Source organism: Aptenodytes patagonicus, chromosome 7 (genome assembly GCF_965638725.1).
Source record: "Aptenodytes patagonicus chromosome 7, bAptPat1.pri.cur, whole genome shotgun sequence".
Taxonomy (NCBI): Eukaryota; Metazoa; Chordata; class Aves; order Sphenisciformes; family Spheniscidae; genus Aptenodytes; species Aptenodytes patagonicus.
The window spans coordinates 21,132,796-21,145,729 of NC_134955.1; the positions used below are offsets into that span (position 1 = coordinate 21,132,796).

The 12,934-nt window shown below is 46.9% G+C and overlaps 1 protein-coding gene across 6 annotated transcripts in view; it reads right to left on the reverse strand.

Moving 5' to 3' along the window:
- Positions 1-12,934, reverse strand: part of LOC143163271 (uncharacterized) — an 87,717-nt gene that overhangs the window by 33,300 nt on the left and 41,483 nt on the right. For 3 of the 6 annotated variants that reach the window (XM_076344282.1, XM_076344281.1, XM_076344283.1), the window contains one exon: positions 24-308. The exons of 1 other annotated variant lie outside the window; for it this stretch is intronic. The gene's annotated coding sequence lies outside the window, so the exon portion shown is untranslated. The remainder of the gene's footprint in view (positions 1-23; positions 309-12,934) is intronic. 2 more of the 6 variants (XM_076344285.1, XM_076344284.1) reach the window with 2 other exon arrangements.

Sequence of the window (12,934 nt, forward strand, 5' to 3'; positions counted from 1 at the left end):
GGCTCCAAGCAATGTGCCCTTACCTGAGCTTGGTATCAGGTGCCGAGATGCATCAGTTCAGCTGGAGTTGTCCTCTCCCCTGTGGGCATCTACCTGGCAGGATAGATACCTTGCTGTGGGGTGGCGAGGACCCCCACCCGCCGCAGACCACCGGTCAAATGCCCTTTGGCCTCACTCACACTGCCCCAGCTCAGTGCAGCGGCTCTCCCCTCCACTCCTCCGGCACGTGAAAGCTCACCGCGAGTGGCTGGGAGAAAAGGCAAGGTGGGAGGCAATCCGCACGTGGGCTTTCTCTTCCCCCAGGCTCACTGCAAAGGAAATAAGAAGTTGGTAAGTTTTCCAGTTCCGGTACAGCGGAGGCACCGTCCTTTCCCAGCGCAGGGGGTCTTTGCACACAGAGGAAAGGCAGGTCCGATTGGAGTGGGCAGCAAGGCAGCATCTCAGCCTGGTGGGGAAGGAACAGGCTGTAACGGGAGGGCACCCAATGGTGGAAAGTAAAATAGGCTCATCTGCGCTGCAAGAAAACCCTTGGTGTGGGCCATGCTTGGATTTTGTTGATTCGGTGGGTTTTTCAGAATGAGTTTTCTCCCCACCCAGCTCACAGCATCAGACCAGCCCAGCTAACACAGAGGACTTGTTACAGGGATCTTGTTTGGGGCTGGGCAGGAATTTTACAACTATCCGACCATACATGCCAGGTACCAGAAAACCAGCCCATGTATGCCTCCAGCTGCACATCATCATCTTGTCTGGGGTGTTTATCCAGGGATACTCAGCTCAGACACAACGCAGCACCTGGTTTGCAGTGGGGGACTGTGGTTTAGCCCATTTTCTGGCCTGGTTGAGTGCTGGCGGATGGAGGGGCTTCCCATGCAGATCTCGGAGTCCATCACACCTTTGTACCAGCAGACACATGCTACTGGCAACTCAGCAGGCAGAATATGCCCCCTGCCCAAGCCAAAGGCACAGTATTACACCCAACTTCAGCCTATCTAAGAGCATGTTGCTGCCAAGAAGGGATGCAATAGGGGGTCCAGGCCATTCCTCCAGGAACAAGCTGGGGGGAAAGGAAGAAGCAGCATATGGGACTTCGGTCAGGTTAAGACTAGTAACACAACATCACCAACTCGCACAGTGGAAGAGCTGGCACCGGCAGTGCCACCTGAGCCACCTTCCAGCACTTGCAGTTCCTACCCAATACATCCAAACAGCTAATGCTGTTCAAAGGACATCAGAGCCCAATATATAGCTATCATTTTTTTAAAACAAGTTTTTAATTCTCACCTTAAGCAACCCAGAGAAGCAACGCACTGGTTTCACAAGTGTGAAATCAAGACATCACCCCAAAGCGCGATGTTTATGTTTGAAGTCAGCAAACACCAGGAGGGGGAAGTGTGCGCTGATGGCTGGGAGAGGAAGCACAACTCGCTTTCATCAGCAGCAGCCACTTTAATAACACCACCTCTCCTCCGATCCCCCTCACAAGCACCTGTGAATGGACTTCTCCCCACGTTCCTGGGCTGTCTTGTGCTGAATTTCCCCACTGCCACCCCTCCAGCACCCAGACACGACAACTCGGAGACCCCAAAGTGCAGAAGACTTCATACCCTTTCAGAGGTGGCCACCTTTATCATCAAGTAACCTATAACACAGATTATATTATATATACACATTATCACTGAGTAGCTTATAATGTGGCTTACACACATTATAATGCAGATTACACACATTTCCCTCTGTTCTCCCAATTTGCACCAAGCTTTTAAAGTACGATGGCAAGCTGTGGTCACAACAATGATAATACTTTGCTACTAGACTATGGCAATACTGTGAAACCCAAATACAATGGCCAAGTCTTTTAGTTATAGAAATAACTAAAAAACTATGTAAGGCTGCATTTATATGCTATCCACCCGCCTCAACAGTACCAGTGTGCACTGCAGCGCTGCCAGTAAATAAAACCTCAACCCTCTCCCCACCATCTTTCCTGTGCTCCCAGCACTTACGTCTCGCTCTCATTTTCACACACATTTTTTTGCACCGTGCCTTGGTGCTCAGGTTAAGGTCTTCTGCCCAAGGATGGAGACGGGAGGAGAGAAGCAAGAGGGCTGATAAAGAAATTTGCTCTCCTCCCTGCTTATGCTCAGTAAGCCCAGCCTTGGTGCTTCTGCAAAGCTTAGCTGTTGCAATGTCAGAAGACGCAGCTTTAGACGTAAGCTAAACCCTCTGAGCAGAACAGCGAGTCTACAAGCAATTCTTTGTCAGCTTCTATTTTTAGATCTCACAGGGAATAAAAGAACATCCAAACATTTTTTTTTAAGCTCTTTTTGACAGGAACTCATCTTCTCCAGACAACAATAGCAAAAAACCAAAACAAACAAAAACCAGCACAAAAACCCTCGTTAAAAAAAGAGAAGTAAACTGAGGAATGCAAAAGTCCATGTGTTGCTTTGGGAAATGAAGACTAATTTTCTCTCTGCATTCCCTCCTTCCTCCATTCCAGTGTCTATAAAAAGGCCAGAAAAACCGGGGGGGGGAATCCCCTTTTTTCGGGTGATGCACTGACCTGGAAAGGAACTATATAAACACGGAACTTAGGAACCGGCTTCTTCTATTTGCTTAAGACTGGAAGAGCAGTTTACATTTCTTTAACCATAAACTAAAGGAAGCTACAACGATGGTCATTCTCCACCTGGACGTGCATTCCTCTCAAAATATTGTATTTTATTCTTTTTGGTCCATGTAGCAACACCATGGGACACGCTACTCTTCCCTTTTACCATCCCCATGGTCATTCTTGCCTCCAGCTATACATGGCAATTTTGGGTAAGCTAAAAGCTCTTATTGCATCTCCTTTTACTATGTAAAACTTTTCCTGCTTTTCGGCTCGGCAGCCACCGCCAGCTAGAGGCCACCCACACCTAACACATGCCCGAAGCAGCGGGGTGATGACATGCATCCTGGCTGATACCTAAGACGTCACCCTGAGCACTGTGGAGCTAGTGATGGTCACTAGCCAAAACCAAAGGAACAAGGATGCAAAAATAAGCTATCGTGCTGCCAGCAGCCTGTGCTCTCCTTGGCACAGAGGGGTGGCACCTTTTTTAAAACACAAATAAGGAAATAACAAATGTACCATTATATGAAGTCACTGGGACAGCCAATGAAATAAATGGGTAGGAAGTTAAAAATCCACTAACAAGACGCAGCTTGTCCGTGGAAAACTCGCCCAGAATAATCATTGAGGTGAATAAGTTATATGTCTGTAAGTTGAGTTAAAGTAAGACCTACGCTGACCGTGTGGTTCTTGCACTGCTTGCCAGAGCCCCTGGCTGCACCCCATTTTTAGGAGGGGAGGCAGCTTGAGCCATTAGCCTGATGCTGACCCAGACCCAGACTAATGCCCATCCCCTAGGAAAATATGTATTTTAAATGAGGTTCTCTGAGTACCACCCTCATTCCTTCAACCGCTTTAATGAGTTTAATTAGCTCACACCGCTTCCAAATACAGAACCCCATGCAGTAAATTATTTGTATTTGGCAGCCTCTGCAGAGGACACGCCCTGACCATTTTGCTGGCAGTACCTTGGACTTGCATTACCTTCAAACAACATCTCTGGACGCTAATGGGTGAGCTGTTGTTAACTTCTTTTCTTCTACCAAAGCCCCACGCAAGCATGTCCAGTAATAGAAAACTTCAGGAAAACAAGAAGTACTTAATCCGACACTGGAAAGCACTGAGAAAATGTCTCCCAAAGCTCTTTTACAGCCTTGAACCATATGCAGGACAGCGTTAGGATACAAAATTTTTAAGGAGATGAAACCAATTTTTTTTTTAATTACAACATAACCTTTCCCTTCCTTTTTGCTTGTTGATAACTCCTAAAATTACCCCAACTGAACAGTCGCAGGAATTTTTGCTATTTTTTTTTGTGCAAAAGCAACATTTTACACAAACAAGAAAATTTAATGGTTGTGTTCCCTTTGAGGAAATTGTTCACACAAGAATTCCTCCCTCCTCCCTTCATGGAAAACATGCTTATAAAATCCAACCTGAGGTGAAGACTTAAGGCAGACATAATGCTTCAGCTTATGAAACAGCAATGGTCATGTAGGACGCCCTGTTAAAAGCAGGTTGCCAGCTTAGAAGTCAATATAAAAATAACTCAAGGGTTCTTGTTGGGTTGTTTTGTAGTTTGTTTCTTTTAATAGCGTTGAAATCAACACCTGTGTCATTTGGTCAGGGCTCCAGAATGCATCTTATGATTCACAATATATTTGGCTGTTATCGCTTTACCATGGTCAACGTAAAACTAAACCTGACACTAAAGATGGATCCATTGAGACTGCTGGAGTTGAAAGACAGACATGCAACTTTCCAGCCAGGGAAAATTAAATGGTACTGATATTTTGGAGTAAGCCATATTATTGCAATAACAGTTTCTGTACTTTAGATATACGTGTAATGAAATGATGCTCAGGGGAGTAGTGGAAACGCAGCTGGGCAGGTTGGTGCTAGATGCTGGTAAGAGCTAAGTGTGGAAGAGGATGCGAATCTCCCAGTCACTGGCAAAGCCCTAGTGCTGGTAGCGGGCAGCTGGTAAGGTGCCACACCAGGCAGTGACCAGTGGCAAGCAGCATCAGCTCCCGACCATCAACAGCAGCCGAACCAGTGCTCCCGAAACTGTGGTCCGAGCCCACACCACCAACCACAACCCCGTGCAAACATGGAGCGCATCTCCGCATCAGTGCAGCGGGGCATCCCCAGTCCCAGAGCAAAGCCATGCCAGTCCCGGGGGTGCAGTGGGTGTAAACAGCTAGCACCTTTGCACATGGGCTTGGGGGATAAAATGAGTCTTCCCCTCTCCTCCACCAGCCCCACATTCACCCCAAAGCCCCCAATGACACTTTTTTTTCCTTGCAAGGGCACCCTCAGCACTTGGGGTATTTCCTAATTAGATAAACACTGGCCTCCGAAGGGCTCGGCAAGGATTGCTCATGTCACCACGCTGCCATCTCATGGGCTCTACCACAATGGCAGAGTTTTCCCCCGACCCATGGCAGCAAGGCCAAGACCCTGGCACGCACCCCTCCATCAGGGAGATGGCAGAGCACTGCCACACTTCGTGGCATGTACCACCGTGTAACGACATATGCCCCCAGCATCCCTAGGCAACCTCAAACCAGCATGAACCAGAAATTCAGGTTTGCCAACTCCCCAGTTTGCCAACTTCCCCACCCCTGGTTTGGAAACCTCCTGCGATGATCGGGAGGAGGCATGAATTCAGCTTGGTTTCTGGGGGGAGAAAGCTATGCCTGAGCACATCATCTCGCTCATCCCTCATTTTACCCCACAAGGGACTCAAAGGTGGAAGGGTGGCACAATGAATGGCCTGAGCCAGCCCCACATTTGGAGTTCAGCTTCACGTGGTGCATGCAGAGCCCCGAGCAGGTCTGGTGTGGACCCGAACCCGCAGGTGCCACCATGGAGCCCAGTACCCATGGGGATGTAGAACCAAGTGAGCCAGGTGACATGGGCAGACATCAAACCAGACGTCTTCTTTCCATTTCTAGTTTTTTGGAGGTATTCAGGCAGTACCTTTGATCAAATATGCCTGAGAAAGCAACACAAGGAATTCAGAAAAAACAATGCTCAAAACTGCAGTGGATCTATTACCTACAATTACTGTCTTCCACGTCCTCAGCATTTCTGATGTGAATAATGGACAGCAACAGAAGCGGGATAAAAGCAAGTCAAAGGGGACCACAGCAGGCTCAATCTATTAATGAAAATGTTTGAGAAGGGTTTTTCCAGTGAAAGCTGGAGCTTGCATGGGGGAGGTGACAGTACACATAGAAGAACTAAAAAAAATTACAAAACCCCTTCTCGGATGAGATAAAAAGCAGAGGGAGAAGTTTAAGTAGATGAGAGCCTGTGGCAGTAATATAAAGACAAGCATTTGGTATGATGGAGACCCATGCAAGACTGCCCATAAAAGCAGCAGCAGATGCTGTTCTCCCCAGGAAACAAACAAACACAACTCAAGTATAACCTGTGTTTCAAGATGCAGTCTTACTTAGCTGAAGACATGCTCAGGTAAAGGGAAAAAAAAAAAAAAAAAGAAAAGATAATTTGAACTTGAAAGATGCATTTATCTTAAAAATGCTTTAACATTCACCCAACAAAGCAACAACTAGACAGTTCACTTAAAACATGTTCACTTAAAACAGTACACTTATAAACACAAAATTTCAGTTAATTGCTACAAAAGACATTTACAAGCAGGATGATGATTTCCTCAGCAGCTTGGGAAATGGGAATCTTCCTGTTCCAGGATCAAAACCTGGGAGAGCTGAATGCATCCTACTAAAGTGCAGCTGGACTCAGCACTGTGCAAGAAGGCTTTGAAAAGGGAAGTTGTCAATAAATAAGCATCTGAGGGCAGTGGAGGGTGTTTTGATAGGGAAAGCACAAAGAAATAACTTTTTTTCCCTAAAGTAAAGGGTGGGGCCAACACGAAGATTAAGATCCATGCTCAAGTTAGAACATGCCTGCAGGCCTTCAGATAAGACTTCAAAATAGAACAGCAATTGCATGGGAGTTTTTTGCTTTTTATTTTTTACGAAACATCAAGTCCTTCAGCAGGAAGGATTTTTCCAGAGAGCAGAGATCAGAGTTGGTTTGCTCTTTATCATCACTGTTAGTTGAGCAGAGAGGAGCCTCTGTGAACCCACCCTTTAATTTAAAGCACAGTTCCTTCAGTCTTGTCCTGGCTGAGTACAAACCAAGGAGTTCATCTTCCCGGTTCCCATTTCCAGTGTAAGCCCGGACCTGGATTCCCATCTTGGCTCACTGGTTGCAAACCGTCCTTTAGCACCTGCTTCAGACAGATGCATGGCTGCAGCAAAACAAAAGCAGCACCTTCCCCACCTGCTCCAAGCAGCCTATCCTCTCCTCATGGATATCTCCCCACCAGATCCTCTCCTAGGACCCAGGAGGGCGAGCACTAAATCTCTTTTGCAGCAGTAAAGCCTGTGCTGTGCTAAAGCTATTACATGTTTCTCCCACTTCCTTCCATTGAAAGAAAACAAAAGCTTGTACCATTATCAGAAAATACTTGCTTTCCCAGATTGTTTCTCCCCTCCTTATTTCAGAAGGGTTTTCAGTAGAATAACAGGCTCACTCCCAACAAAAAGCAGCAGGGGGTGATTTGGGACAGAGAGGCCCTTCTAGACCCCACCCAGCAAATCCAGCACGGACCCAGGAGCAACCCAGGAGCAGCCCGCTCCTGCCCTTCCCATCCCTGCTGGGGACCGCATGCTCCAGAACCTCCTCCATCACCCTACAGATCCTGCAGAGGAGACAATGCTCCAGCTGCATGGCCTGAAAAGACGGGGCCAACTCTGCACCACTGACCTGGCTTCAAGTGGTTGCCCTTGTTTTCTAGCTGCAGACCATCTTCAGAAGATACTCTGCCCACTCTGAGTATCTGCTGTATCATACTCTGAGTATCATACTTTGAGTATCTGTTGTTCCTCTCTTCTCACCACGTGCTGCACTTCCTTCCTGCCAGATCCCTTATCACCACGTTTCACCCCAAAACCACCCGGATGAAACTTCCACTCTTGCTGATGCTGCTCTTTTATTCAGCAACCAAAGGAAACACTCTCACACCAGGCACTAAGCCCGCGGTGCTCCTGCCAATGAGCAATGCAGAATTAAACACAGGTGTCACATGAAAACACAGTGCCAAGCTTACAGTTCCCAAAAAAGCACTGAATGCATGCACACACTCAGTCACTTTTTATTTTTAATTTTTTTTTTTTTAAGCAACCAGAGTATCAAGCGTCAGGTCCTAAAACCAAGAAGGGCACCAAAAGTCCAAGTATTATTCAGGATATGAAATACTCAACTACCGCAACCCAAGCTGACACCTTGCAAACTCCTAACCGAAATCTGCCCATGACAGCTGTTGCCAAGCCCAAACAGCTTTCATACACGTGGCGGTTCCCTGCAACAAAAGCATGATCCAGACTCCGTACCCCAAAACCGATGCAAGGGAAAGTGTGGAGTTGCAGACAACACGCTCCTGCAGGAGCTCACCACCAGCCCTGCACTATCTGCTGATGAAAGCTCCCAGGAGGTCTCATCCAGAAGAGGAAAGGTCAGGTCTTAACCCTGGCATGAGGCTCTACCAAAGACTGAACGGATTTTGGAAGTATGAGCTTCAAAATAAATAAGTAAATTCTCAGTCCAAGAACACAGGGAAAAAAAAAGACCCCTTTGGCAAGTTTCTGGTGTTAAATGATCCATAACTTCTTCCAAGGAAGATCCTGTTTACCATGGCAAGTTCTGCCCAGCCCCAGAGCAGCATGGGGCTTGCAAGCATCCCTGTACTCCCACAGCCCTGCTCTGCCCCGCCAGCAGCTGCAGGATGTGGGCTCGGTGTTTGGGGGAGCAGCAACCCTTTTTTTCTTTCTGACTCAAGGCTGGACCAGTGACTGCATGCGGTGTTGACACCTTCAGTAGGCTGGGCTGCCATTTCTGACAGCGCTTGTAGTCGTTAAAAAGGCACCACAGCATGAAAGGACTTGTTGGCAAGCAAAACAGTCTCAGCTCAGGGAATGTTTCCTTCATTTCATTTATTGCCAATTAGCAGAAACTCCTCATCACTGATTTGGGTATTGAGGAAAAAAAAAAAAACAAAAACATAAGTAATCAGTCATTTAAACACCTTCCTTGTCCCTTCCCCAGGTTCAGCCTAAGCCAGACACCTCTCCAGCCCCACCGCTGGGTTCAACTTCCCCGATGCCCACCGTGATGCAGCGGCATGCCGCGGATGCAGCATGGACACCTCTTGTCTGTCCTTCATCCTGCCAGCGTTCAACATGGCATGTGCTTATTATTTACACTCAGCTTAATTGCTTTCCTCAGATAATGTGATCAGAGACAAGCACAGAGAAACACCTAGCTGCGCAGTTCACTTTGGAAAGTCTGATCATCTCTGCTGGTAACTACCAAGAGACAGACAGCATCAGCAACCCAACCTGAAAATGCTTCTCCCCTTCTGGTTTTTATACCACTGCTCTTTGAGAAGCTTTTTCATGGCCACTTTGATGTTTGCAAAAGCCCAGGACCAGCTCATCTGACCCCCAGGATCTGCAGTGGCTTTTCAGTCTGTAGACATCCGAAAAGGAGAAGCCCAGCAGCCTGTGGACTGATGAAGATGACCTTCAGGTTTTACATGAGAATTTGTTGGCTCTCTTATCATCTCAGAGACAACAACATTTGCAGGTAAGTCCCAAGTGTCTCCAGACAGTCAGCCACAGCCCAAACCACTACACAAAGACCTGAAATTTAAGCTGCCATTCCTTATGCCTGCCCTCCCATGGGATTCCTGCACTACAGCATCTCCATCAGCATGTCATTCCTCTGTCCAAACTTCCTTCTTCTAGCCTTTTAAACTTGTTGTCCAAATTCAGTTTTTTGATCCCATTCTCAACTGCTTTTAAGAAGTAGGCAGTGGCAATCTTACAATTGCTGCAGCTGGGGCAAAAGCTGAAGCACAAGCCACCCCTCCGACCTGGGAAAGGTCCCTCACAAGATGCACCCAACTCTAACATCGCGCCCTCTTAGGCGCCAAAATCCACCAAAAAACAGATTTCAATACTTCTGCCAGTGGGCTGCTCCTCCCTCTTCTCCTCCCTGCCAGCAACACGCCTTCGGCTTAAAAAGCTTCCGGAACTACAAAAACTTTAAAGAAAGTGATAGAGAAATGTATTATTAAGAGAAGGTCATAAAAGAACAACAACTTGAAAAGAACTGCAGCTAAAAACACCCAATCCCCACACCCCTTCTTTAGAGAAAACATTATCAGATGTCATTACCCAATGGTAAAAACATGTATGTTTGTTTTTTAATTAATCCAGTGTTCAAAATACCACCTTTTCTTGCCAGGGATCACAGGAAGAGACCTTGGGAAAAGATCTTGTTTGCTGCCTCAAAGATCTCACTTTTCTGTGCCATCTGATGGTAAGACACTGTCTGAAACTGGCACCTGAAAATCTGTATTTTCTTCTAGCACAACCTAACTTTGCAAAATAACTTTCTAAAGAGAACAAAGTATTTTGGCCACCCATACCAAGTTGCAGAGTGTTTGTGCAATATGGATTTATTTTTATTTTTTAATACTTCAGAGTATCGAGGTGGAGAATGTGGGAAGGAGATAACGTCAACAAGCGGAGCAGCAGTGCAGAGCAAGCGTCAGAGCAGGGCTGGAAACTGCCTCTTGTCTGACCCAAATCCTAGGTAGGACTGGAAAAATCTGCATTATGGACAGACTGAATTGGTTACTCAGTCTGCTGCCCAAAATCTTCCCAGCTCTAAAGGGTGTAACTGACGTTTAGTGGAGAACAAAATAGCCATGATGTACGGCAACCTGATGGCTTCCTTCAACAGTAGGATGAGCAAAATAAAGGGAGTCCATTAAATGCCCCCCAGCAGACAGTTTTGTGCCATTTCCTTGCTTAAATAAGCTCTGGTTTACTGATCACATAGGAAAATACCCAGGAATTACTGCAGGCAGGTAAGGGAACACCTGTGCTAACATTTTATCAAACTGAGCACGTACAAGGGGAAGGTTAGCACACCAGGGCATGCTTTTTCCTCTAAAGATGTAAATGAAATCCAGGGATAACTTCTCCAGAATGTCCAGAAACCTTGTCCAGTCACACTCTTTACTTTCTAACCCTGAACAAATATACACCTTTCCCCCATTCAGAAACACTCAAAATAATACTTTTTTAAGAAACCACACACAAAAAAATAATTTTGTCAGTCCATTACTTTGGTGACTAACTCTTGCCCTGCTGTCCCCCCGAGCTGCCCCCTTCCCTCCACCATAAAACAAGCAGCACATCTCATATGTGCCCATTCCCCCTGCTCTCTGCCTGTCCGTGCAGGCATTCGTACCTGTAGTCCACCTGTGCCCCTGTCAAAGTTATGTGAAACTGGCCCAATGCAAAATTTAGTAGCATTGAATGTATTGAGTGTGCAAGCCTCCTGCTTCCCTGAGAAGACAAGGTGAATACCCACCAAAAAGCACTTCAAAGGACAACCACTGCTATACTGTTAAAAAGTTTGCTAAAGGAGACGCACCAATATGCTGGGGTCTCCCCAGAGGAGGCGGATTAGGGTTATTTTGAAGGACAGCCACCGAGCAGGACCACAGAGACATACTGGGAAAGAGGCAGGGCTCAGCTTCACAGCCACCACCTCCCTCCATCCGCTCAGCCCGGAGGAACCAGGAAGACATGCCCACATGATGTCATTACTGGGTTGGCATCTAAATAAAGGAAGCTTTTTATAGAATTTCCCACTGACAAACTTAATCCGGTAAACCCCGATAGCCAAGACTTCGTCGAGCAGAAGGGAAGGAAAACGGAAAACAATAACCGTACCATCGCCAGGGCCAGGGCAGGTGGGCAGCGTCTCAGGAAAGAAACCAAAACAAATCCAAATTTACTCCTTAATACCTGCACATTGGATAAAAAGCACGGGTAAGAGCAGCGCTTAACGTAAGGGAAATGTGTTTTTACACCATCTGTCACAAGGAAATGCAGCCTATTTCCAGGGTAGGGGAGAGAAGGATGAAGACGAAGAGGGAGGATAGGGAGAGAAAAACTTTGCTTAAAGAGAGTAAATAAAACGTACTTTCATGTCAGAGAGGTTTTCCAGCTTCATATTATTCATGTGGCAATTACTGTGCTTCCTAAAAGCAAACTGGGTGTTTCTGCATATTCAGAAGACTCTTAGCTGCAAACACCTTAAGCTCAAATCATCAGCAAGCAGCATTTGCTGCAAGTTTCTCAAAAAAAAAAAAAAAAACAACTAACAAAAGCAAAACCATCTGACAGCTCGGTCGAGTTCATGTGTGCCTGCATGTCATCCTCTTCTTCATAACTCTTCATCACTTCCACAGCGCTACCGAGCGGTTCCCCTTCCTCCCTCTGTTCCTCCTTGCATCTTCAGCTGGGCATCCACATGGAGAGCAGTTGCAATAGCCTAGTGACTCATGCTGCAGTAATGTGGGTGGGAACTGCTCCTATGCCCAGCTTCTAAGGACACAGCCTTTTATGGTATTTTTAGAGTGGAAGCTGTTGTGGTTTGTAGCACTTTGCCTTTCGTCTTGCAGGAGCCTCAGAGAAAAGAGCTCATGCTCCCCCGGGGCTTCAAGACGCCAACAGCGAGGAGCCCACAAAGGTGATCAGCAAGCCAACACCAGGCTCCATGGACTTCCTCGCCCAGCCACGCCAGGGATGCTCAAGGATGTCACCTGCTCCACGCAGCAGTGCCACAGCTCATTCGCAGGCTCTCCCATCCACGCCGCAGGTCATTGGGTGGCTCCCCTGCCCCACAGCCTCCGAACCAGACGTACAAGCGGAGTGTGGGTGTGAGCTATTCTGTGGACATCTTAACTACTGCGGCCCAACTTTCTAAGGAGTCATTCTCTGCATCCCCTGAGTCTTACCACCCTGTGGCAATACACTAACAACCTCTTCATCATTTCCAGTGATGAGCCACCTAACATACTGTTTCTACCCTTGATGGGCTGTCAGCATATGAGAAGCTGGCAGGGCTGCCAGAGTCCTATCTGTTTTTCCTCAGGGTGAGCCGTTAACTTAGGACTGCTTCTCTCCAGCAAGCAGAAAATTAACTCTGTAGGGTTTCTACCCCATAAAAATTTAGCTGAAACAGGGCAAGAGGTTATTAGGGAAAAGCAGGCAGGGGTGTTGCACTGAAACCAGGTTAAAAGCATCAGGAAGAAGTACAGTGGCAGAAAAGCCACTCTCCAGGCTTGTGGACCACAGCACATGCGACTCAAACTTGGCAAGGTAACGAAGCAGACTCAGCTGTGCTCTCTAAAAGCTGAGG